A 25,082-nucleotide genomic window follows, 5' to 3' on the forward strand; every position below is an offset into this window, starting at 1 on the left:
GCGATTTGAAGCTATTCTGTACACTTTGATGTTTTGTGTGAAAAAGTTTTGTCAAAATGGTCTAAAACGTTTTCAAATATCATATTAAGCTATTTTGTGCACTTTGATGTTTTTGTTTGAAAAGTTTTATCGGAATGCTTAAAATGGTCTAAAACGGTTTCTAATATGATTTTAAGCACTTTGATGTTTTTATGTTAACAAGTTTTTTCGAAAATCACAAAATGGTCTAAAACGTCTCCAAATGCGATTTGAAGCTATTCTGTACACTTTGATGTTTTGTGTGAAAAAGTTTTGTCGAAATGCTCAAAATGGTCTAAAACGTTTTCAGATACCATATTAAGCTATTTTGTGCACTTTGATGTCTTTGTGAGAAAAATGTTATCGAAATCCTTAAAATGGTCAAAAACGTTTTCTAATGTGATTTTAAGCACTTTGATGTTTCTATGTTAACAAGTTTTTTCGAAAATCACAAAATGGTCTAAAACGTCTCAAAATGCGATTTGAAGCTATTTTAACCACTTTGGTGATTTTATGTTAACAATTTTTTTCGAAAATCACAAAATGGTCTAAAACGTCTCCCACTGCGATTTGAAGCTATTCTGTACACTTTGATGTTTTGTGTGAAAAAGTTTTGTCGAAATTCTCAAAATGGTCTAAAACGTTTTCAAATACCATATTAAGCTATTTTGAGCACTTTGATGTTTTTGTGTGAAAAGTTTTATCGAAATTCTTGAAATGGTCTAAAACGGTTTCTAATGTGATATTAAGCACTTTGATGTTTTTATGTTAACAAGTTTTTTCGAAAATCACAAAATGGTCTAAAACGTCTCCAAATGCGATTTGAAGCTATTCTGTACACTTTGATGTTTTGTGTGAAAAAGTTTTGTCGAAATGCTCAAAATGGTCTAAAACGTTTTCAAATACCATATTAAGCTATTTTGTGCACTTTGATGTTTTTGTGTGAAAAGTTTTATCAAAATGCTTAAAATGGTCAAAAACGGTTTCTAATGTGATTTTAAGCACTTTGATGTTTCTATGTTAACAAGTTTTTTCGAAAATCACAAAATGGTCTAAAACGTCTCAAAATGCGATTTGAAGCTATTCTAACCACTTTGGTGATTTTATGTTAACAAGTTTTTTCGAAATGCACAAAATGTCTAAAACGTCTCCAAATGCGATTTGAAGCTATTCTGTACACTTTGATGTTTTGTGTGAAAATGTTTTGTCGAAATGCTCAAAATGGTCTAAAACGTTTTCAAATACCATATTAAGCTATTTTGTGCACTTTGATGTTTTTGTGTGAAAAGTTTTATCGAAATGCTCAAAATGGTCTAAAACGGTTTCTTATGTGATTTTAAGCACTTTGATGTTTTTGTGTAACCAAGTTTCGTCGAAATGCACAAAATGGTCTAAAACGTCTCCAAATGCGATTTGAAGCTATTCTGTACACTTTGATGTTTTGTGTGAAAAAGTTTTGTCGAAATGCTCAAAATGGTCTAAAACGTTTTTCAAATACCATATTAAGCTATTTTGTGCACTTTTATGTTTTTGTGTGAAAAGTTTTATCGAAATGCTTAAAATGGTCTAAAACGGTTTCTAATGTGATTTTAAGCACTTTGATGTTTCTATGTTAACAAGTTTTTTCGAAAATCACAAAATGGTCTAAAACGTCTCCCACTGCGATTTGAAGCTATTCTGTACACTTTGATGTTTTGTGTGAAAAAGTTTTGTCGAAATTCTCAAAATGGTCTAAAACGTTTTCAAATACCATATTAAGCTATTTTGAGCACTTTGATGTTTTTGTGTGAAAAGTTTTATCGAAATTCTTGAAATGGTCTAAAACGGTTTCTAATGTGATATTAAGCACTTTGATGTTTTTATGTTAACAAGTTTTTTCGAAAATCACAAAATGGTCTAAAACGTCTCCAAATGCGATTTGAAGCTATTCTGTACACTTTGATGTTTTGTGTGAAAAAGTTTTGTCGAAATGCTCAAAATGGTCTAAAACGTTTTCAAATACCATATTAAGCTATTTTGTGCACTTTTATGTTTTTGTGTGAAAAGTTTTATCAAAATGCTTAAAATGGTCAAAAACGGTTTCTAATGTGATTTTAAGCACTTTGATGTTTCTATGTTAACAAGTTTTTTCGAAAATCACAAAATGGTCTAAAACGTCTCAAAATGCGATTTGAAGCTATTCTAACCACTTTGGTGATTTTATGTTAACAAGTTTTTTCGAAATGCACAAAATGTCTAAAACGTCTCCAAATGCGATTTGAAGCTATTCTGTACACTTTGATGTTTTGTGTGAAAATGTTTTGTCGAAATGCTCAAAATGGTCTAAAACGTTTTCAAATACCATATTAAGCTATTTTGTGCACTTTGATGTTTTTGTGTGAAAAGTTTTATCGAAATGCTCAAAATGGTCTAAAACGGTTTCTTATGTGATTTTAAGCACTTTGATGTTTTTGTGTAACCAAGTTTCGTCGAAATGCACAAAATGGTCTAAAACGTCTCCAAATGCGATTTGAAGCTATTCTGTACACTTTGATGTTTTGTGTGAAAAAGTTTTGTCGAAATGCTCAAAATGGTCTAAAACGTTTTCAAATACCATATTAAGCTATTTTGTGCACTTTGATGTTTTTGTGTGAAAAGTTTTATCGAAATGCTGAAAATGGTCTAAAACGGTTTCTTATGTGATTTTAAGCACTTTGATGTTTTTGTGTAACCAAGTTTCGTCGAAATGCACAAAATGGTCTAAAACATCTCCAAATGCGATTTGAAGCTATTCTGTACACTTTGATGTTTTGTGTGAAAAAGTTTTGTCGAAATGCTCAAAATGGTCTAAAACGTTTTTCAAATACCATATTAAGCTATTTTGTGCACTTTGATGTTTTTGTGTGAAAAGTTTTATCGAAATGCTTAAAATGGTCTAAAACGGTTTCTAATGTGATTTTAAGCACTTTGATGTTTCTATGTTAACAAGTTTTTTCGAAAATCACAAAATGGTCTAAAACGTCTCAAAATGCGATTTGAAGCTATTATAACCACTTTGGTGATTTTATGTTAAAAAGTTTTTTCGAAATGCACAAAATGTCTAAAACGTCTCCAAATGCGATTTTAAGCTATTCTGTACACTTTGATGTTTTGTGTGAAAAAGTTTTGTCGAAATGCTAAAAATGGTCTAAAACGTTTTCAGATACCATATTAAGCTATTTTGTGCACTTTGATGTTTTTGTGAGAAAAATTTTATCGAAATGCTTAAAATGGTCAAAAACGTTTTCTAATGTGATTTTAAGCACTTTGATGTTTCTATGTTAACAAGTTTTTTCGAAAATCACAAAATGGTCTAAAACGTCTCAAAATGCCATTTGAAGCTATTCTAATCACTTTGGTGATATTATGTTAACAAGTTTATTCGAAATGCACAAAATGTCTAAAACGTCTCCAAATGCGATTTGAAGCTATTTTGTGCACTTTGATGTTTTTGTGTGAAAAGTTTTATCGAAATGCTCAAAATGGTCTAAAACGGTTTCTTATGTGATTTTAAGCACTTTGATGTTTTTGTGTAACCAAGTTTCGTCGAAATGCACAAAATGGTCTAAAACGTCTCCAAATGCGATTTGAAGCTATTCTGTACACTTTGATGTTTTGTGTGAAAAAGTTTTGTCGAAATGCTCAAAATGGTCTAAAACGGTTTCTTATGTTATTTTAAGCACTTTGATGATTTTGTGTAACCAAGTTTCGTCGAAATGCACAAAATGGTCTAAAACGTCTCCAAATGCAATTTGAAGCTATTCTGTACACTTTGATGTTTTGTGTGAAAAAGTTTTGTCGAAATGCTCAAAATGGTCTAAAACGTTTTTAAATACCATATTAAGCTATTTTGTGCACTTTGATGGTTTTGTGTGGAAAGTTTTAACGAAATGCTTAAAATGGTCAAAAACGGTTTCTAATGTGATTTTAAGCACTTTGATGTTTCTATGTTAACAAGTTTTTTCGAAAATCACAAAATGGTCTAAAACGTCTCAAAATGCGATTTGAAGCTATTCTAACCACTTTGGTGATTTTATGTTAACAAGTTTTTTCGAAATGCACAAAATGTCTAAAACGTCTCCAAATGCGATTTGAAGCTATTCTGTATACTTTGATGTTTTGTGTGAAAAAGTTTTGTCGAAATGCTCAAAATGGTCTAAAACGTTTTCAAATACCATATTAAGCTATTTTGTGCACTTTGATGTTTTTGTGTGAAAAGTTTTATCGGAATGCTTAAAATGGTCTAAAACGGTTTCTAATGTGATTTTAAGCACTTTTATGTTAACAAGTTTTTTCGAAAATCACAAATGGTCTAAAACGTCTCCAAATACGATTTGAAGCTATTCTGTACACTTTGATGTTTTGTGTGAAAAAGTTTTGTCAAAATGGTCTAAAACGTTTTCAAATACCATATTAAGCTATTTTGAGCACTTTGATGTTTTTGTGAGAAAAATTTTATCGAAATGCTTAAAATGGTCAAAAACGTTTTCTAATGTGATTTTAAGCACTTTGATGTTTTTATGTTAACAAGTTTTTTCGAAAATCACAAAATGGTCTAAAACGTCTCCAAATGCGATTTGAAGCTATTCTAATCACTTGGTGATTTTATGTTAACAAGTTTATTCGAAATGCACAAAATGTCTAAAACGTCTCCAAATGCGATTTGAAGCTATTTTGTGCACTTTGATGTTTTTGTTTGAAAACTTTTATCGGAATCCTTAAAATGGTCTAAAACGGTTTCTAATGTGATTTTAAGCACTTTGATGTTTTTATGTTAACAAGTTTTTTCGAAAATCACAAAATGGTCTAAAACGTCTCCAAATGCGATTTGAAGCTATTCTGTACACTTTGATGTTTTGTGTGAAAAAGTTTTGTCGAAATGCTAAAAATGGTCTAAAACGTTTTCAGATACCATATTAAGCTATTTTGTGCACTTTGATGTTTTTGTGAGAAAAATTTTATCGAAATGCTTAAAATGGTCAAAAACGTTTTCTAATGTGATTTTAAGCACTTTGATGTTTCTATGTTAACAAGTTTTTTCGAAAATCACAAAATGGTCTAAAACGTCTCAAAATGCCATTTGAAGCTATTCTAATCACTTTGGTGATATTATGTTAACAAGTTTATTCGAAAATCACAAAATGGTCTAAAACGTCTCAAAATGCGATTTGAAGCTATTCTAACCACTTTGGTGATTTTATGTTAACAAGTTTTTTCGAAATGCACAAAATGTCTAAAACGTCTCCAAATGCGATTTGAAGCTATTCTGTACACTTTGATGTTTTGTGTGAAAAAGTTTTGTCGAAATGCTCAAAATGGTCTAAAACGTTTTCAAATACCATATTAAGCTATTTTGTGCACTTTGATGTTTTTGTGTGAAAAGTTTTATCGGAATGCTTAAAATGGTCTAAAACGGTTTCTAATGTGATTTTAAGCACTTTTATGTTAACAAGTTTTTTCGAAAATCACAAATGGTCTAAAACGTCTCCAAATGCGATTTGAAGCTATTCTGTACACTTTGATGTTTTGTGTGAAAAAGTTTTGTCAAAATGGTCTAAAACGTTTTCAAATACCATATTAAGCTATTTTGAGCACTTTGATGTTTTTGTGAGAAAAATTTTATCGAAATGCTTAAAATGGTCAAAAACGTTTTCTAATGTGATTTTAAGCACTTTGATGTTTTTATGTAACCAAGTTTTTTCGAAAATCACAAAATGGTCTAAAACGTCTCAAAATGCGATTTGAAGCTATTCTAACCACTTTGGTGATTTTATGTTAACAAGTTTTGTCGAAATGCTCAAAATGGTCTAAAACGTTTTCAAATACCATATTAAGCTATTTTGTGCACTTTGATGTTTTTGTGTGAAAAGTTTTATCAAAATGCTTAAAATGGTCAAAAACGGTTTCTAATGTGATTTTAAGCACTTTGATGTTTCTATGTTAACAAGTTTTTTCGAAAATCACAAAATGGTCTAAAACGTCTCAAAATGCGATTTGAAGCTATTCTAACCACTTTGGTGATTTTATGTTAACAAGTTTTTTCGAAATGCACAAAATGTCTAAAACGTCTCCAAATGCGATTTGAAGCTATTTTAACCACTTTGGTGATTTTATGTTAACAAGTTTTTTCGAAATGCACAAAATGTCTAAAATGCGATTTGAAGCTATTTTAACCACTTTGGTGATTTTATGTTAACAAGTTTTTTCGAAATGCACAAAATGTCTAAAACGTTTCCAAATGCGATTTGAAGCTATTCTGTACACTTTGATGTTTTGTGTGAAAAAGTTTTGTCGAAATGCTCAAAATGTCTAAAACGTTTTCAAATACCATATTAAGCTATTTTGTGCACTTTGATGTTTTTGTGTGAAAAGTTTTATCGAAATGCTCAAAATGGTCTAAAACTGTTTCTTTTGTGATTTTAAGCACTTTGATGTTTTTGTGTAACCAAGTTTCGTCGAAATGCACAAAATGGTCTAAAACGTCTCCAAATGCGATTTGAAGCTATTCTGTACACTTTGATGTTTTGTGTGAAAAAGTTTTGTCGAAATGCTCAAAATGGTCTAAAACGTTTTCAAATACCATATTAAGCTATTTTGTGCACTTTGATGTTTTTGTTTGAAAAGTTTTATCGAAATGCTTAAAATGGTCTAAAACGGTTTCTAATGTGATTTTAGGCAATTTGATGTTTCTATGTTAACAAGTTTTTTCGAAAATCACAAAATGGTCTAAAACGTCTCAAAATGCGATTTGAAGCTATTCTAACCACTTTGGTGATTTTATGTTAACAAGTTTTTTCGAAATGCACAAAATGTCTAAAACGTCTCCAAATGCGATTTGAAGCTATTCTGTACACTTTGATGTTTCTATGTTAACAAGTTTTTTCGAAAATCACAAAATGGTCTAAAACGTCTCAAAATGCGATTTGAAGCTATTCTAACCACTTTGGTGATTTTATGTTAACAAGTTTTTTCGAAATGCACAAAATGTCTAAAACGTCTCCAAATGCGATTTGAAGCTATTTTAACCACTTTGGTGATTTTATGTTAACAAGTTTTTTCGAAATGCACAAAATGTCTAAAATGCGATTTGAAGCTATTTTAACCACTTTGGTGATTTTATGTTAACAAGTTTTTTCGAAATGCACAAAATGTCTAAAACGTTTCCAAATGCGATTTGAAGCTATTCTGTACACTTTGATGTTTTGTGTGAAAAAGTTTTGTCGAAATGCTCAAAATGTCTAAAACGTTTTCAAATACCATATTAAGCTATTTTGTGCACTTTGATGTTTTTGTGTGAAAAGTTTTATCGAAATGCTCAAAATGGTCTAAAACTGTTTCTTTTGTGATTTTAAGCACTTTGGTGTTTTTGTGTAACCAAGTTTCGTCGAAATGCACAAAATGGTCTAAAACGTCTCCAAATGCGATTTGAAGCTATTCTGTACACTTTGATGTTTTGTTTGAAAAAGTTTTGTCGAAATGCTCAAAATGGTCTAAAACGTTTTCAAATACCATATTAAGCTATTTTGTGCACTTTGATGTTTTTGTTTGAAAAGTTTTATCGAAATGCTTAAAATGGTCTAAAACGGTTTCTAATGTGATTTTAGGCAATTTGATGTTTCTATGTTAACAAGTTTTTTCGAAAATCACAAAATGGTCTAAAACGTCTCAAAATGCGATTTGAAGCTATTCTAACCACTTTGGTGATTTTATGTTAACAAGTTTTTTCGAAATGCACAAAATGTCTAAAACGTCTCCAAATGCGATTTGAAGCTATTCTGTACACTTTGATGTTTTGTGTGAAAAAGTTTTGTCGAAATGCTCAAAATGGTCTAAAACGTTTTCAAATACCATATTAAGCTATTTTGTGCACTTTGATGTTTTTGTGTGAAGAGTTTTATCGGAATGCTTAAAATGGTCTAAAACGGTTTCTAATGTGATTTTAAGCACTTTGATGTTTTTATGTAACCAAGTTTTTTCGAAAATCACAAAATGGTCTAAAACGTCTCAAAATGCGATTTGAAGCTATTCTAACCACTTTGGTGATTTTATGTTAACAAGTTTTGTCGAAATGCTCAAAATGGTCTAAAACGTTTTCAAATACCATATTAAGCTATTTTGTGCACTTTGATGTTTTTGTGTGAAAAGTTTTATCAAAATGCTTAAAATGGTCAAAAACGGTTTCTAATGTGATTTTAAGCACTTTGATGTTTCTATGTTAACAAGTTTTTTCGAAAATCACAAAATGGTCTAAAACGTCTCAAAATGCGATTTGAAGCTATTCTAACCACTTTGGTGATTTTATGTTAACAAGTTTTTTCGAAATGCACAAAAGGTCTAAAACGTCTCCAAATGCGATTTGAAGCTATTTTAACCACTTTGGTGATTTTATGTTAACAAGTTTTTTCGAAATGCACAAAATGTCTAAAATGCGATTTGAAGCTATTTTAACCACTTTGGTGATTTTATGTTAACAAGTTTTTTCGAAATGCACAAAATGTCTAAAACGTCTCCAAATGCGATTTGAAGCTATTCTGTACACTTTGATGTTTTGTGTGAAAAAGTTTTGTCGAAATGCTCAAAATGTCTAAAACGTTTTCAAATACCATATTAAGCTATTTTGTGCACTTTGATGTTTTTGTGTGAAAAGTTTTATCGAAATGCTCAAAATGGTCTAAAACTGTTTCTTTTGTGATTTTAAGCACTTTGATGTTTTTGTGTAACCAAGTTTCGTCGAAATGCACAAAATGGTCTAAAACGTCTCCAAATGCGATTTGAAGCTATTCTGTACACTTTGATGTTTTGTGTGAAAAAGTTTTGTCGAAATGCTCAAAATGATCTAAAACGTTTTCAAATACCATATTAAGCTATTTTGTGCACTTTGATGTTTTTGTTTGAAAAGTTTCATCGAAATGCTTAAAATGGTCTAAAACGGTTTCGAATGTGATTTTAAGCAATTTAATGTTTCTATGTTAACAAGTTTTTTCGAAAATCACAAAATGGTCTAAAACGTCTCAAAATGCGATTTGAAGCTATTCTAACCACTTTGGTGATTTTATGTTAACAAGTTTTTTCGAAATGCACAAAATGTCTAAAACGTCTCCAAATGCGATTTGAAGCTATTCTGTACACTTTGATGTTTTGTGTGAAAAAGTTTTGTCGAAATGCTCAAAATGGTCTAAAACGTTTTCAAATACCATATTAAGCTATTTTGTGCACTTTGATGTTTTTGTTTGAAAAGTTTTATCGAAATGCTTAAAATGGTCTAAAACGGTTTCTAATGTGATTTTAAGCACTTTGATGTTTCTATGTTAACAAGTTTTTTCGAAAATCACAAAATGGTCTAAAACGTCTCAAAATGCGATTTGAAGCTATTCTAACCACTTTGATGTTTTGTGTGAAAAAGTTTTGTCGAAATGCTCAAAATGGTCTAAAACGTTTTCAAATACCATATTAAGCTATTTTGTGCACTTTGATGTTTTTGTTTGAAAAGTTTTATCGAAATGCTTAAAATGGTCTAAAACGGTTTCTAATGTGATTTTAGGCAATTTGATGTTTCTATGTTAACAAGTTTTTTCGAAAATCACAAAATGGTCTAAAACGTCTCAAAATGCGATTTGAAGCTATTCTAACCACTTTGGTGATTTTATGTTAACAAGTTTTTTCGAAATGCACAAAATGTCTAAAACGTCTCCAAATGCGATTTGAAGCTATTCTGTACACTTTGATGTTTCTATGTTAACAAGTTTTTTCGAAAATCACAAAATGGTCTAAAACGTCTCAAAATGCGATTTGAAGCTATTCTAACCACTTTGGTGATTTTATGTTAACAAGTTTTTTCGAAATGCACAAAATGTCTAAAACGTCTCCAAATGCGATTTGAAGCTATTTTAACCACTTTGGTGATTTTATGTTAACAAGTTTTTTCGAAATGCACAAAATGTCTAAAATGCGATTTGAAGCTATTTTAACCACTTTGGTGATTTTATGTTAACAAGTTTTTTCGAAATGCACAAAATGTCTAAAACGTTTCCAAATGCGATTTGAAGCTATTCTGTACACTTTGATGTTTTGTGTGAAAAAGTTTTGTCGAAATGCTCAAAATGTCTAAAACGTTTTCAAATACCATATTAAGCTATTTTGTGCACTTTGATGTTTTTGTGTGAAAAGTTTTATCGAAATGCTCAAAATGGTCTAAAACTGTTTCTTTTGTGATTTTAAGCACTTTGGTGTTTTTGTGTAACCAAGTTTCGTCGAAATGCACAAAATGGTCTAAAACGTCTCCAAATGCGATTTGAAGCTATTCTGTACACTTTGATGTTTTGTTTGAAAAAGTTTTGTCGAAATGCTCAAAATGGTCTAAAACGTTTTCAAATACCATATTAAGCTATTTTGTGCACTTTGATGTTTTTGTTTGAAAAGTTTTATCGAAATGCTTAAAATGGTCTAAAACGGTTTCTAATGTGATTTTAGGCAATTTGATGTTTCTATGTTAACAAGTTTTTTCGAAAATCACAAAATGGTCTAAAACGTCTCAAAATGCGATTTGAAGCTATTCTAACCACTTTGGTGATTTTATGTTAACAAGTTTTTTCGAAATGCACAAAATGTCTAAAACGTCTCCAAATGCGATTTGAAGCTATTCTGTACACTTTGATGTTTTGTGTGAAAAAGTTTTGTCGAAATGCTCAAAATGGTCTAAAACGTTTTCAAATACCATATTAAGCTATTTTGTGCACTTTGATGTTTTTGTGTGAAGAGTTTTATCGGAATGCTTAAAATGGTCTAAAACGGTTTCTAATGTGATTTTAAGCACTTTGATGTTTTTATGTAACCAAGTTTTTTCGAAAATCACAAAATGGTCTAAAACGTCTCAAAATGCGATTTGAAGCTATTCTAACCACTTTGGTGATTTTATGTTAACAAGTTTTGTCGAAATGCTCAAAATGGTCTAAAACGTTTTCAAATACCATATTAAGCTATTTTGTGCACTTTGATGTTTTTGTGTGAAAAGTTTTATCAAAATGCTTAAAATGGTCAAAAACGGTTTCTAATGTGATTTTAAGCACTTTGATGTTTCTATGTTAACAAGTTTTTTCGAAAATCACAAAATGGTCTAAAACGTCTCAAAATGCGATTTGAAGCTATTCTAACCACTTTGGTGATTTTATGTTAACAAGTTTTTTCGAAATGCACAAAAGGTCTAAAACGTCTCCAAATGCGATTTGAAGCTATTTTAACCACTTTGGTGATTTTATGTTAACAAGTTTTTTCGAAATGCACAAAATGTCTAAAATGCGATTTGAAGCTATTTTAACCACTTTGGTGATTTTATGTTAACAAGTTTTTTCGAAATGCACAAAATGTCTAAAACGTCTCCAAATGCGATTTGAAGCTATTCTGTACACTTTGATGTTTTGTGTGAAAAAGTTTTGTCGAAATGCTCAAAATGTCTAAAACGTTTTCAAATACCATATTAAGCTATTTTGTGCACTTTGATGTTTTTGTGTGAAAAGTTTTATCGAAATGCTCAAAATGGTCTAAAACTGTTTCTTTTGTGATTTTAAGCACTTTGATGTTTTTGTGTAACCAAGTTTCGTCGAAATGCACAAAATGGTCTAAAACGTCTCCAAATGCGATTTGAAGCTATTCTGTACACTTTGATGTTTTGTGTGAAAAAGTTTTGTCGAAATGCTCAAAATGATCTAAAACGTTTTCAAATACCATATTAAGCTATTTTGTGCACTTTGATGTTTTTGTTTGAAAAGTTTCATCGAAATGCTTAAAATGGTCTAAAACGGTTTCGAATGTGATTTTAAGCAATTTAATGTTTCTATGTTAACAAGTTTTTTCGAAAATCACAAAATGGTCTAAAACGTCTCAAAATGCGATTTGAAGCTATTCTAACCACTTTGGTGATTTTATGTTAACAAGTTTTTTCGAAATGCACAAAATGTCTAAAACGTCTCCAAATGCGATTTGAAGCTATTCTGTACACTTTGATGTTTTGTGTGAAAAAGTTTTGTCGAAATGCTCAAAATGGTCTAAAACGTTTTCAAATACCATATTAAGCTATTTTGTGCACTTTGATGTTTTTGTTTGAAAAGTTTTATCGAAATGCTTAAAATGGTCTAAAACGGTTTCTAATGTGATTTTAAGCACTTTGATGTTTCTATGTTAACAAGTTTTTTCGAAAATCACAAAATGGTCTAAAACGTCTCAAAATGCGATTTGAAGCTATTCTAACCACTTTGGTGATTTTATGTTAACATGTTTTTTCGAAATGCACAAAATGTCTAAAACGTCTCCAAATGCGATTTGAAGCTATTCTGTACACTTTGATGTTTTGTGTGAAAAAGTTTTGTCGAAATGCTCAAAATGGTCTAAAACGTTTTCAAATACCATATTAAGCTATTTTGTGCACTTTGATGTTTTTGTGTGAAAAGTTTTATCGGAATGCTTAAAATGGTCTAAAACGGTTTCTAATGTGATTTTAAGCACTTTGATGTTTTTATGTAACCAAGTTTCGTCGAAATGCACAAAATGGTCTAAAACGTCTTCAAATACCATATTAAGCTATTTTGTGCACTTTGACGTTTTTGTGTGAAAAGTTATATCGAAATGCTCAAAATGGTCTAAAACGTTTTCAAATACCATATTAAGCTATTTTGTGCACTTTGATGTTTTTGTTTGAAAAGTTTGATCGAAATGCTTAAAATGGTCTAAAACGGTTTCTAATGTGATTTTAAGCAATTTGATGTTTCTATGTTAACAAGTTTTTTCGAAAATCACAAAATGATCTAAAACGTCTCAAAATGCGAATTGAAGCTATTCTAACCACTTTTGTGATTTTATGTTAACAAGTTTTTTCGAAATGCACAAAATGTCTAAAAGGTCTCCAAATGCGATTTGAAGCTATTCTGTACACTTTGATGTTTTGTGTGAAAAAGTTTTGTCGAAATGCTCAAAATGGTCTAAAACGTTTTCAAATACCATATTAAGCTATTTTGTGCACTTTGATGTTTTTGTTTGAAAAGTTTTATCGAAATGCTTAAAATGGTCTAAAACGGTTTCTAATGTGATTTTAAGCACTTTGATGTTTCTATGTTAACAAGTTTTTTCGAAAATCACAAAATGGTCTAAAACGTCTCAAAATGCGATTTGAAGCTATTCTAACCACTTTGGTGATTTTATGTTAACATGTTTTTTCGAAATGCACAAAATGTCTAAAGCGTCTCCAAATGCGATTTGAAGCTATTCTGTACACTTTGATGTTTTGTGTGAAAAAGTTTTGTCGAACTGCTCAAAATGGTCTAAAACGTTTTCAAATACCATATTAAGCTATTTTGTGCACTTTGATGTTTTTGTGTGAAAAGTTTTATCGGAATGCTTAAAATGGTCTAAAACGGTTTCTAATGTGATTTTAAGCACTTTGATGTTTTTATGTAACCAAGTTTTTTCGAAAATCACAAAATGGTCTAAAACGTCTCAAAATGCGATTTGAAGCTATTCTAACCACTTTGATGTTTTGTGTGAAAAAGTTTTGTCGAACTGCTCAAAATGGTCTAAAACGTTTTCAAATACCATATTAAGCTATTTTGTGCACTTTGATGTTTTTGTGTGAAAAGTTTTATCGGAATGCTTAAAATGGTCTAAAACGGTTTCTAATGTGATTTTAAGCACTTTGATGTTTTTATGTTAACAAGTTTTTTCGAAATGCACAAAATGTCTAAAACGTCTCCAAATGCGATTTGAAGCTATTCTGTACACTTTGATGTTTTGTGTGAAAAAGTTTTGTCGAAATGCTCAAAATGGTCTAAAACGTTTTCAAATACCATATTAAGCTATTTTGTGCACTGTGATGTTTTTGTTTGAAAAGTTTTATCGAAATGCTTAAAATGGTCTAAAACGGTTTCTAATGTGATTTTAAGCACTTTGATGTTTCTATGTTAACAAGTTTTTTCGAAAATCACAAAATGGTCTAAAACGTCTCAAAATGGGATTTGAAGCTATTCTAACCACTTTGGTGATTTTATGTTAACATGTTTTTTCGAAATGCACAAAATGTCTAAAACGTCTCCAAATGCGATTTGAAGCTATTCTGTACACTTTGATGTTTTGTGTGAAAAAGTTTTGTCGAAATGCTCAAAATGGTCTAAAACGTTTTCAAATACCATATTAAGCTATTTTGTGCACTTTGATGTTTTTGTGTGAAAAGTTTTATCGGAATGCTTAAAATGGTCTAAAACGGTTTCTAATGTAATTTTAAGCACTTTGATGTTTTTATGTAACCAAGTTTCGTCGAAATGCACAAAATGGTCTAAAACGTCTTCAAATACCATATTAAGCTATTTTGTGCACTTTGATGTTTTTGTGTGAAAAGTTATATCGAAATGCTCAAAATGGTCTAAAACGGTTTATTTTGTGATTTTAAGCACTTTGATGTTTTTGTGTAACCAAGTTTCGTCGAAATGCACAAAATGGTCTAAAACGTCTCCAAATGCGATTTGAAGCTATTCTGTACACTTTGATGTTTTGTGTGAAAAAGTTTTGTCGAAATGCTCAAAATGGTCTAAAACGTTTTCAAATACCATATTAAGCTATTTTGTGCACTTTGATGTTTTTGTGTGAAAAGTTTTATCGGAATGCTTAAAATGGTCTAAAACGGTTTCTAATGTGATTTTAAGCACTTTGATGTTTTTATGTAACCAAGTTTTTTCGAAAATCACAAAATGGTCTAAAACGTCTCAAAATGCGATTTGAAGCTATTCTAACCACTTTGATGTTTTGTGTGAAAAAGTTTTGTCGAACTGCTCAAAATGGTCTAAAACGTTTTCAAATACCATATTAAGCTATTTTGTGCACTTTGATGTTTTTGTGTGAAAAGTTTTATCGGAATGCTTAAAATGGTCTAAAACGGTTTCTAATGTGATTTTAAGCACTTTGATGTTTTTATGTTAACAAGTTTTTTCGAAATGCACAAAATGTCTAAAACGTCTCCAAATGCGATTTGAAGCTATTCTGTACACTTTGATGTTTTGTGTGAAAAAGTTTTGTCGAAATGCTCAAAATGGTCTAAAACGTTTTCAAATACCATATTAAGCTATTTTGTGCACTGTGATGTTTTTGTTTGAAAAGTTTTATCGAAATGCTTAAAATGGTCTAAAACGGTTTCTAATGTGATTTTAAGCACTTTGATGTTTCTATGTTAACAAGTTTTTTCGAAAATCACAAAATGGTCTAAAACGTCTCAAAATGGGATTTGAAGCTATTCTAACCACTTTGGTGATTTTATGTTAACATGTTTTTTCGAAATGCACAAAATGTCTAAAACGTCTCCAAATGCGATTTGAAGCTATTCTGTACACTTTGATGTTTTGTGTGAAAAAGTTTTGTCGAAATGCTCAAAATGGTCTAAAACGTTTTCAAATACCATATTAAGCTATTTTGTGCACTTTGATGTTTTTGTGTGAAAAGTTTTATCGGAATGCTTAAAATGGTCTAAAACGGTTTCTAATGTGATTTTAAGCACTTTGATGTTTTTATGTAACCAAGTTTCGTCGAAATGCACAAAATGGTCTAAAACGTCTTCAAATACCATATTAAGCTATTTTGTGCACTTTGATGTTTTTGTGTGAAAAGTTATATCGAAATGCTCAAAATGGTCTAAAACGGTTTATTTTGTGATTTTAAGCACTTTGATGTTTTTGTGTAACCAAGTTTCGTCGAAATGCACAAAATGGTCTAAAACGTCTCCAAATGCGATTTGAAGCTATTCTGTACACTTTGATGTTTTGTGTGAAAAAGTTTTGTCGAAATGCTCAAAATGGTCTAAAACGTTTTCAAATACCATATTAAGCTATTTTGTGCACTTTGATGTTTTTGTTTGAAAAGTTTTATCGAAATGCTTAAAATGGTCTAAAACGGTTTCTAATGTGATTTTAAGCAATTTGATGTTTCTATGTTAACAAGTTTTTTCGAAAATCACAAAATGGTCTAAAACGTCTCAAAATGCGATTTGAAGCTATTCTAACCACTTTGGTGATTTTATGTTAACAAGTTTTTTCGAAATGCACAAAATGTTTAAAACGTCTCCAAATGCGATTTGAAGCTATTCTGTACACTTTGATGTTTTGTGTGAAAAAGTTTTGTCGAAATGCTCAAAATGGTCTAAAACGTTTTCAAATACCATATTAAGCTATTTTGTGCACTTTGATGTTTTTGTGTGAAGAGTTTTATCGGAATGCTTAAAATGGTCTAAAACGGTTTCTAATGTGATTTTAAGCACTTTGATGTTTTTATGTAACCAAATTTTTTCGAAAATCACAAAATGGTCTAAAACGTCTCAAAATGCGATTTGAAGCTATTCTAACCACTTTGGTGATTTTATGTTAACAAGTTTTGTCGAAATGCTCAAAATGGTCTAAAACGTTTTCAAATACCATATTAAGCTATTTTGTGCACTTTGATGTTTTTGTGTGAAAAGTTTTATCAAAATGCTTAAAATGGTCAAAAACGGTTTCTAATGTGATTTTAAGCACTTTGATGTTTCTATGTTAACAATTTTTTTCGAAAATCACAAAATGGTCTAAAACGTCTCAAAATGCGATTTGAAGTTATTCTAACCACTTTGGTGATTTTATGTTAACAAGTTTTTTCGAAATGCACAAAATGTCTAAAACGTCTCCAAATGCGATTTGAAGCTATTTTAACCACTTTGGTGATTTTATGTTAACAAGTTTTTTCGAAATGCACAAAATGTCTAAAATGCGATTTGAAGCTATTTTAACCACTTTGGTGATTTTATGTTAACAAGTTTTTTCGAAATGCACAAAATGTCTAAAACGTTTCCAAATGCGATTTGAAGCTATTCTGTACACTTTGATGTTTTGTGTGAAAAAGTTTTGTCGAAATGCTCAAAATGTCTAAAACGTTTTCAAATACCATATTAAGCTATTTTGTGCACTTTGATGTTTTTGTGTGAAAAGTTTTATCGAAATGCTCAAAATGGTCTAAAACTGTTTCTTTTGTGATTTTAAGCACTTTGATGTTTTTGTGTAACCAAGTTTCGTCGAAATGCACAAAATGGTCTAAAACGTCTCCAAATGCGATTTGAAGCTATTCTGTACACTTTGATGTTTTGTGTGAAAAAGTTTTGTCGAAATGCTCAAAATGGTCTAAAACGTTTTCAAATACCATATTAAGCTATTTTGTGCACTTTGATGTTTTTGTTTGAAAAGTTTTATCGAAATGCTTAAAATGGTCTAAAACGGTTTCTAATGTGATTTTAGGCAATTTGATGTTTCTATGTTAACAAGTTTTTTCGAAAATCACAAAATGGTCTAAAACGTCTCAAAATGCGATTTGAAGCTATTCTAACCACTTTGGTGATTTTATGTTAACAAGTTTTTTCGAAATGCACAAAATGTCTAAAACGTCTCCAAATGCGATTTGAAGCTATTCTGTACACTTTGATGTTTTGTGTGAAAAAGTTTTGTAGAAATGCTCAAAATGGTCTAAAACGTTTTCAAATACCATATTAAGCTATTTTGTGCACTTTGATGTTTTTGTGTGAAGAGTTTTATCGGAATGCTTAAAATGGTCTAAAACGGTTTCTAATGTGATTTTAAGCACTTTGATGTTTTTATGTAACCAAGTTTTTTCGAAAATCACAAAATGGTCTAAAACGTCTCAAAATGCGATTTGAAGCTATTCTAACCACTTTGGTGATTTTATGTTAACAAGTTTTTTCGAAATGCACAAAATGTCTAAAACGTCTCCAAATGCGATTTGAAGCTATTCTGTACACTTTGATGTTTTGTGTGAAAAAGTTTTGTCGAAATGCTCAAAATGGTCTAAAACGTTTTCAAATACCATATTAAGCTATTTTGTGCACTTTGATGTTTTTGTTTGAAAAGTTTTATCGAAATGCTTAAAATGGTCTAAAACGGTTTCTGATGTGATTTTAAGCACTTTGATGTTTCTATGTTAACAAGTTTTTTCGAAAATCACAAAATGGTCTAAAACGTCTCAAAATGCGATTTGAAGCTATTCTAACCACTTTGGTGATTTTATGTTAACATGTTTTTTCGAAATGCACAAAATGTCTAAAACGTCTCCAAATGCGATTTGAAGCTATTCTGTACACTTTGATGTTTTGTGTGAAAAAGTTTTGTCGAAATGCTCAAAATGGTCTAAAACGTTTTCAAATACCATATTAAGCTATTTTGTGCACTTTGATGTTTTTGTGTGAAGAGTTTTATCGGAATGCTTAAAATGGTCTAAAACCGTTTCTAATGTGATTTTAAGCACTTTGATGTTTTTATGTAACCAAGTTTTTTCGAAAATCACAAAATGGTCTAAAACGTCTCAAAATGCGATTTGAAGCTATTCTAACCACTTTGGTGATTTTTATGTTAACAAGTTTTGTCGAAATGCTCAAAATGGTCTAAAACGTTTTCAAATACCATATTAAGCTATTTTGTGCACTTTGATGTTTTTGTGTGAAAAGTTTTATCAAAATGCTTAAAATGGTCAAAAACGGTTTCTAATGTGATTTTAAGCACTTTGATGTTTCTATGTTAACAAGTTTTTTCGAAAATCACAAAATGGTCTAAAACGTCTCAAAATGCGATTTGAAGCTATTCTAACCACTTTGGTGATTTTATGTTAACAAGTTTTTTCGAAATGCACAAAATGTCTAAAACGTCTCCAAATGCGATTTGAAGCTATTTTAACCACTTTGGTGATTTTATGTTAACAAGTTTTTTCGAAATGCACAAAATGTCTAAAATGCGATTTGAAGCTATTTTAACCACTTTGGTGATTTTATGTTAACAAGTTTTTTCGAAATGCACAAAATGTCTAAAACGTTTCCAAATGCGATTTGAAGCTATTCTGTACACTTTGATGTTTTGTGTGAAAAAGTTTTGTCGAAATGCTCAAAATGTCTAAAACGTTTTCAAATACCATATTAAGCTATTTTGTGCACTTTGATGTTTTTGTGTGAAAAGTTTTATCGAAATGCTCAAAATGGTCTAAAACTGTTTCTTTTGTGATTTTAAGCACTTTGATGTTTTTGTGTAACCAAGTTTCGTCGAAATGCACAAAATGGTCTAAAACGTCTCCAAATGCGATTTGAAGCTATTCTGTACACTTTGATGTTTTGTGTGAAAAAGTTTTGTCGAAATGCTCAAAATGGTCTAAAACGTTTTCAAATACCATATTAAGCTATTTTGGGCACTTTGATGTTTTTGTTTGAAAAGTTTTATCGAAATGCTTAAAATGGTCTAAAACGGTTTCTAATGTGATTTTAGGCAATTTGATGTTTCTATGTTAACAAGTTTTTTCGAAAATCACAAAATGGTCTAAAACGTCTCAAAATGCGATTTGAAGCTATTCTAACCACTTTGGTGATTTTATGTTAACAAGTTTTTTCGAAATGCACAAAATGTCTAAAACGTCTCCAAATGCGATTTGAAGCTATTCTGTACACTTTGATGTTTTGTGTGAAAAAGTTTTGTCGAAATGCTCAAAATGGTCTAAAACGTTTTCAAATACCATATTAAGCTATTTTGTGCACTTTGATGTTTTTGTGTGAAGAGTTTTATCGGAATGCTTAAAATGGTCTAAAACGGTTTCGAATGTGATTTTAAGCAATTTAATGTTTCTATGTTAACAAGTTTTTTCGAAAATCACAAAATGGTCTAAAACGTCTCAAAATGCGATTTGAAGCTATTCTAACCACTTTGGTGATTTTATACTAACATGTTTTTTCGAAAATCACAAAATGGTCTAAAACGTCTCCAAATGCGATTTGAAGCTATTCTATATACTTTGATGTTTTGTGTGAAAAAGTTTTGTCGAAATGCTCAAAATGTTCTAAAACGTTTTCAAATACCATATTAAGCTATTTGGTGCACTTTGATGTTTTTGTGAGAAAAATTTAATCGAAATCCTTAAAATAGTCAAAAACGTTTTCTAATGTGATTTTAAGCACTTTGATGTTTCTATGTTAACAAGTTTTTTCGAAAATCACAAAATAGTCTAAAACGTCTCAAAATGCGATTTGAAGCTATTCTAACCACTTTGGTGATTTTATGTTAACAAGTTTTTTCGAAATGCACAAAATGTCTAAAACGTCTCCAAATGCGATTTGAAGCTATTCTGTACACTTTGATGTTTTGTGTGAAAAAGTTTTGTCGAAATGCTCAAAATGGTCTAAAACGTTTTCAAATACCATATTAAGCTATTTTGTGCACTTTGATGTTTTTGTGTGAAAAGTTTCATCGGAATGCTTAAAATTGTTTAAAACGGTTTCTAATGTGATTTTAAGCACTTTGATGTTTTTATGTTTACAAGTTTTTTCGAAAATCACAAAATGGTCTAAAACGTCTCCAAATGCGATTTGAAGCTATTCTGTACACTTTGATCTTTTGTGTGAAAGAGTTTTGTCGAAATGCTCAAAATGGTCTAAAACGTTTTCAAATACCATATTAAGATATTTTGTGCACTTTGATGTTTTTGTGAGAAAAATTTTATCGAAATCCTTAAAATGGTCAAAAACGTTTTCTAATGTGATTTTAAGCACTTTGATGTTTCTATGTTAATAAGTTTTTTCGAAAATCACAAAATGGTCTAAAACGTCTCAAAATGCGATTTGAAGCTATTTTAACCACTTTGGTGATTTTATGTTAACAATTTTTTTCGAAAATCACAAAATGGTCTAAAACGTCTCCAAATGCGATTTGAAGCTATTCTGTACACTTTGATGTTTTGTGTGAAAAAGTTTTGTCGAAATGCTCAAAATGGTCTAAAACGTTTTTAATTTTAAGCACTATGATGTTTCTATGTTAACAAGTTTTTTCGAAAATCACAAAATTGTCTAAAACGTCTCAAAATGCGATTTGAAGCTATTCTAACCACTTTGGTGATTTTATGTTAACAAGTTTTTTCGAAATGCACAAAATGTCTAAAACGTCTCCAAATTCGATTTGAAGCTATTCTGTACACTTTGATGTTTTGTGTGAAAAAGTTTTGTCGAAATGCTCAAAATGGTCTAAAACGTTTTCAAATACCATATTAAGCTATTTTGTGCACTTTGATGTTTTTGTTTGAAAAGTTTTATCGGAATGCTTAAAATGGTCTAAAACGGTTTCTAATGTGATTTTAAGCACCTTGATGTTTCTATGTTAACAAGTTTTTTCGAAAATCACAAAATGGTCTAAAACGTCTCAAAATGCGATTTGAAGCTATTCTAACCACTTTGGTGATTTTATGTTAACAAGTTTTTTCGAAATGCACAAAATGTCTAAAACGTCTCCAAATTCGATTTGAAGCTATTCTGTACACTTTGATGTTTTGTGTGAAAAAGTTTTGTCGAAATGCCTAAAATGGTCTAAAACGTTTTCAAATACCATATTAAGCTATTTTGTGCACTTTGATGTTTTTGTGTGAAAAGTTTTATCGGAATGCTTAAAATGGTCTAAAATGGTTTCTAATGTGATTTTAAGCACTTTGATGTTTTTATGTTAAAAAGTGTTTTCGAAAATCACAAAATGGTCTAAAACGTCTCCAAATGCGATTTGAAGCTATTCTGTACACTTTGATGTTTCGTGTGAAAAAGTTTTGTCGAAATGCTCAAAATGGTCTAAAACGTTTTTCAAATACCATATTAAGCTATTTTGTGCACTTTGATGTTTTTGTGTGAAAAGTTTTATCGAAATGCTTAAAATTGTCTAAAACGGTTTCTAATGTGATTTTAAGCACCTTGATGTTTCTATGTTAACAAGTTTTTTCGAAAATCACAAAATGGTCTAAAACGTCTCAAAATGCGATTTGAAGCTATTCTAACCACTTTGGGGATTTTATGTTAACAAGTTTTTTCGAAATGCACAAAATGTCTAAAACGTCTCCAAATGCGATTTGAAGCTATTCTGTACACTTTGATGTTTTGTGTGAAAAAGTTTTGTCAAAATGGTCTAAAACGTTTTCAAATACCATATTAAGCTATTTTGTGCACTTTGATGTTTTTGTTTGAAAACTTTTATCGGAATCCTTAAAATGGTCTAAAACGGTTTCTAATGTGATTTTAAGCACTTTGATGTTTTTATGTTAACAAGTTTTTTCGAAAATCACAAAATGGTCTAAAACGTCTCCAAATGCGATTTGAAGCTATTCTGTACACTTTGATGTTTTGTGTGAAAAAGTTTTGTCGAAATGCTAAAAATGGTCTAAAACGTTTTCAGATACCATATTAAGCTATTTTGTGCACTTTGATGTTTTTGTGAGAAAAATTTTATCGAAATGCTTAAAATGGTCAAAAACGTTTTCTAATGTGATTTTAAGCACTTTGATGTTTCTATGTAACCAAGTTTCGTCGAAATGCACAAAATGGTCTAAAACGTCTCCAAATGCGATTTGAAGCTATTCTGTACACTTTGATGTTTTGTGTGAAAAAGTTTTGTCGAAATGCTCAAAATGGTCTAAAACGTTTTTCAAATACCATATTAAGCTATTTTGTGCACTTTGATGTTTTTGTGTGAAAAGTTTTATCGAAATGCTTAAAATGGTCTAAAACGGTTTCTAATGTGATTTTAAGCACTTTGATGTTTCTATGTTAACAAGTTTTTTCGAAAATCACAAAATGGTCTAAAACGTCTCAAAATGCGATTTGAAGCTATTCTAACCACTTTGGTGATTTTATGTTAACAAGTTTTTTCGAAATGCACAAAATGTCTAAAACGTCTCCAAATGCGATTTGAAGCTATTCTGTACACTTTGATGTTTTGTTTGAAAAAGTTTTGTCGAAATGCTCAAAATGGTCTAAAACGTTTTCAAATACCATATTAAGCTATTTTGTGCACTTTGATGTTTTTGTGTGAAAAGTTTTATCGGAATGCTCAAAATGGTCTAAAACGGTTTCTGATGTGATTTTAAGCACTTTGATGTTTTTGTGTAACCAAGTTTCGTCGAAATGCACAAAATGGTCTAAAACGTCTCAAAATGCGATTTGAAGCTATTATAACCACTTTGGTGATTTTATGTTAACAAGTTTTTTCGAAATGCACAAAATGTCTAAAACGTCTCCAAATGCGATTTGAAGCTATTCTGTACACTTTGATGTTTTGTGTGAAAAAGTTTTGTCGAAATGCTAAAAATGGTCTAAAACGTTTTCAGATACCATATTAAGCTATTTTGTGCACTTTGATGTTTTTGTGAGAAAAATTTTATCGAAATGCTTAAAATGGTCAAAAACGTTTTCTAATGTGATTTTAAGCACTTTGATGTTTCTATGTTAACAAGTTTTTTCGAAAATCACAAAATGGTCTAAAACGTCTCAAAATGCCATTTGAAGCTATTCTAATCACTTTGGTGATATTATGTTAACAAGTTTATTCGAAATGCACAAAATGTCTAAAACGTCTCCAAATGCGATTTGAAGCTATTTTGTGCACTTTGATGTTTTTGTGTGAAAAGTTTTATCGAAATGCTCAAAATGGTCTAAAACGGTTTCTTATGTGATTTTAAGCACTTTGATGTTTTTGTGTAACCAAGTTTCGTCGAAATGCACAAAATGGTCTAAAACGTCTCCAAATGCGATTTGAAGCTATTCTGTACACTTTGATGTTTTGTGTGAAAAAGTTTTGTCGAAATGCTCAAAATGGTCTAAAACGGTTTCTTATGTTATTTTAAGCACTTTGATGATTTTGTGTAACCAAGTTTCGTCGAAATGCACAAAATGGTCTAAAACGTCTCCAAATGCAATTTGAAGCTATTCTGTACACTTTGATGTTTTGTGTGAAAAAGTTTTGTCGAAATGCTCAAAATGGTCTAAAACGTTTTTAAATACCATATTAAGCTATTTTGTGCACTTTGATGGTTTTGTGTGGAAAGTTTTAACGAAATGCTTAAAATGGTCAAAAACGGTTTCTAATGTGATTTTAAGCACTTTGATGTTTCTATGTTAACAAGTTTTTTCGAAAATCACAAAATGGTCTAAAACGTCTCAAAATGCGATTTGAAGCTATTCTAACCACTTTGGTGATTTTATGTTAACAAGTTTTTTCGAAATGCACAAAATGTCTAAAACGTCTCCAAATGCGATTTGAAGCTATTCTGTATACTTTGATGTTTTGTGTGAAAATGTTTTGTCGAAATGCTCAAAATGGTCTAAAACGTTTTCAAATACCATATTAAGCTATTTTGTGCACTTTGATGTTTTTGTGTGAAAAGTTTTATCGAAATGCTCAAAATGGTCTAAAACGGTTTCTTATGTGATTTTAAGCACTTTGATGTTTTTGTGTAACCAAGTTTCGTCGAAATGCACAAAATGGTCTAAAACGTCTCCAAATGCGATTTGAAGCTATTCTGTACACTTTGATGTTTTGTGTGAAAAAGTTTTGTCGAAACGCTCAAAATGGTCTAAAACGTTTTTCAAATACCATATTAAGCTATTTTGTGCACTTTTATGTTTTTGTGTGAAAAGTTTTATCGAAATGCTTAAAATGGTCTAAAACGGTTTCTAATGTGATTTTAAGCACTTTGATGTTTCTATGTTAACAAGTTTTTTCGAAAATCACAAAATGGTCTAAAACGTCTCCCACTGCGATTTGAAGCTATTCTGTACACTTTGATGTTTTGTGTGAAAAAGTTTTGTCGAAATTCTCAAAATGGTCTAAAACGTTTTCAAATACCATATTAAGCTATTTTGAGCACTTTGATGTTTTTGTGTGAAAAGTTATATCGAAATTCTTGAAATGGTCTAAAACGGTTTCTAATGTGATATTAAGCACTTTGATGTTTTTATGTTAACAAGTTTTTTCGAAAATCACAAAATGGTCTAAAACGTCTCCAAATGCGATTTGAAGCTATTCTGTACACTTTGATGTTTTGTGTGAAAAAGTTTTGTCGAAATGCTCAAAATGGTCTAAAACGTTTTCAAATACCATATTAAGCTATTTTGTGCACTTTTATGTTTTTGTGTGAAAAGTTTTATCAAAATGCTTAAAATGGTCAAAAACGGTTTCTAATGTGATTTTAAGCACTTT

This window comes from Antedon bifida, chromosome 1 (genome assembly GCF_963402885.1).
Source record: "Antedon bifida chromosome 1, ecAntBifi1.1, whole genome shotgun sequence".
Taxonomy (NCBI): Eukaryota; Metazoa; Echinodermata; class Crinoidea; order Comatulida; family Antedonidae; genus Antedon; species Antedon bifida.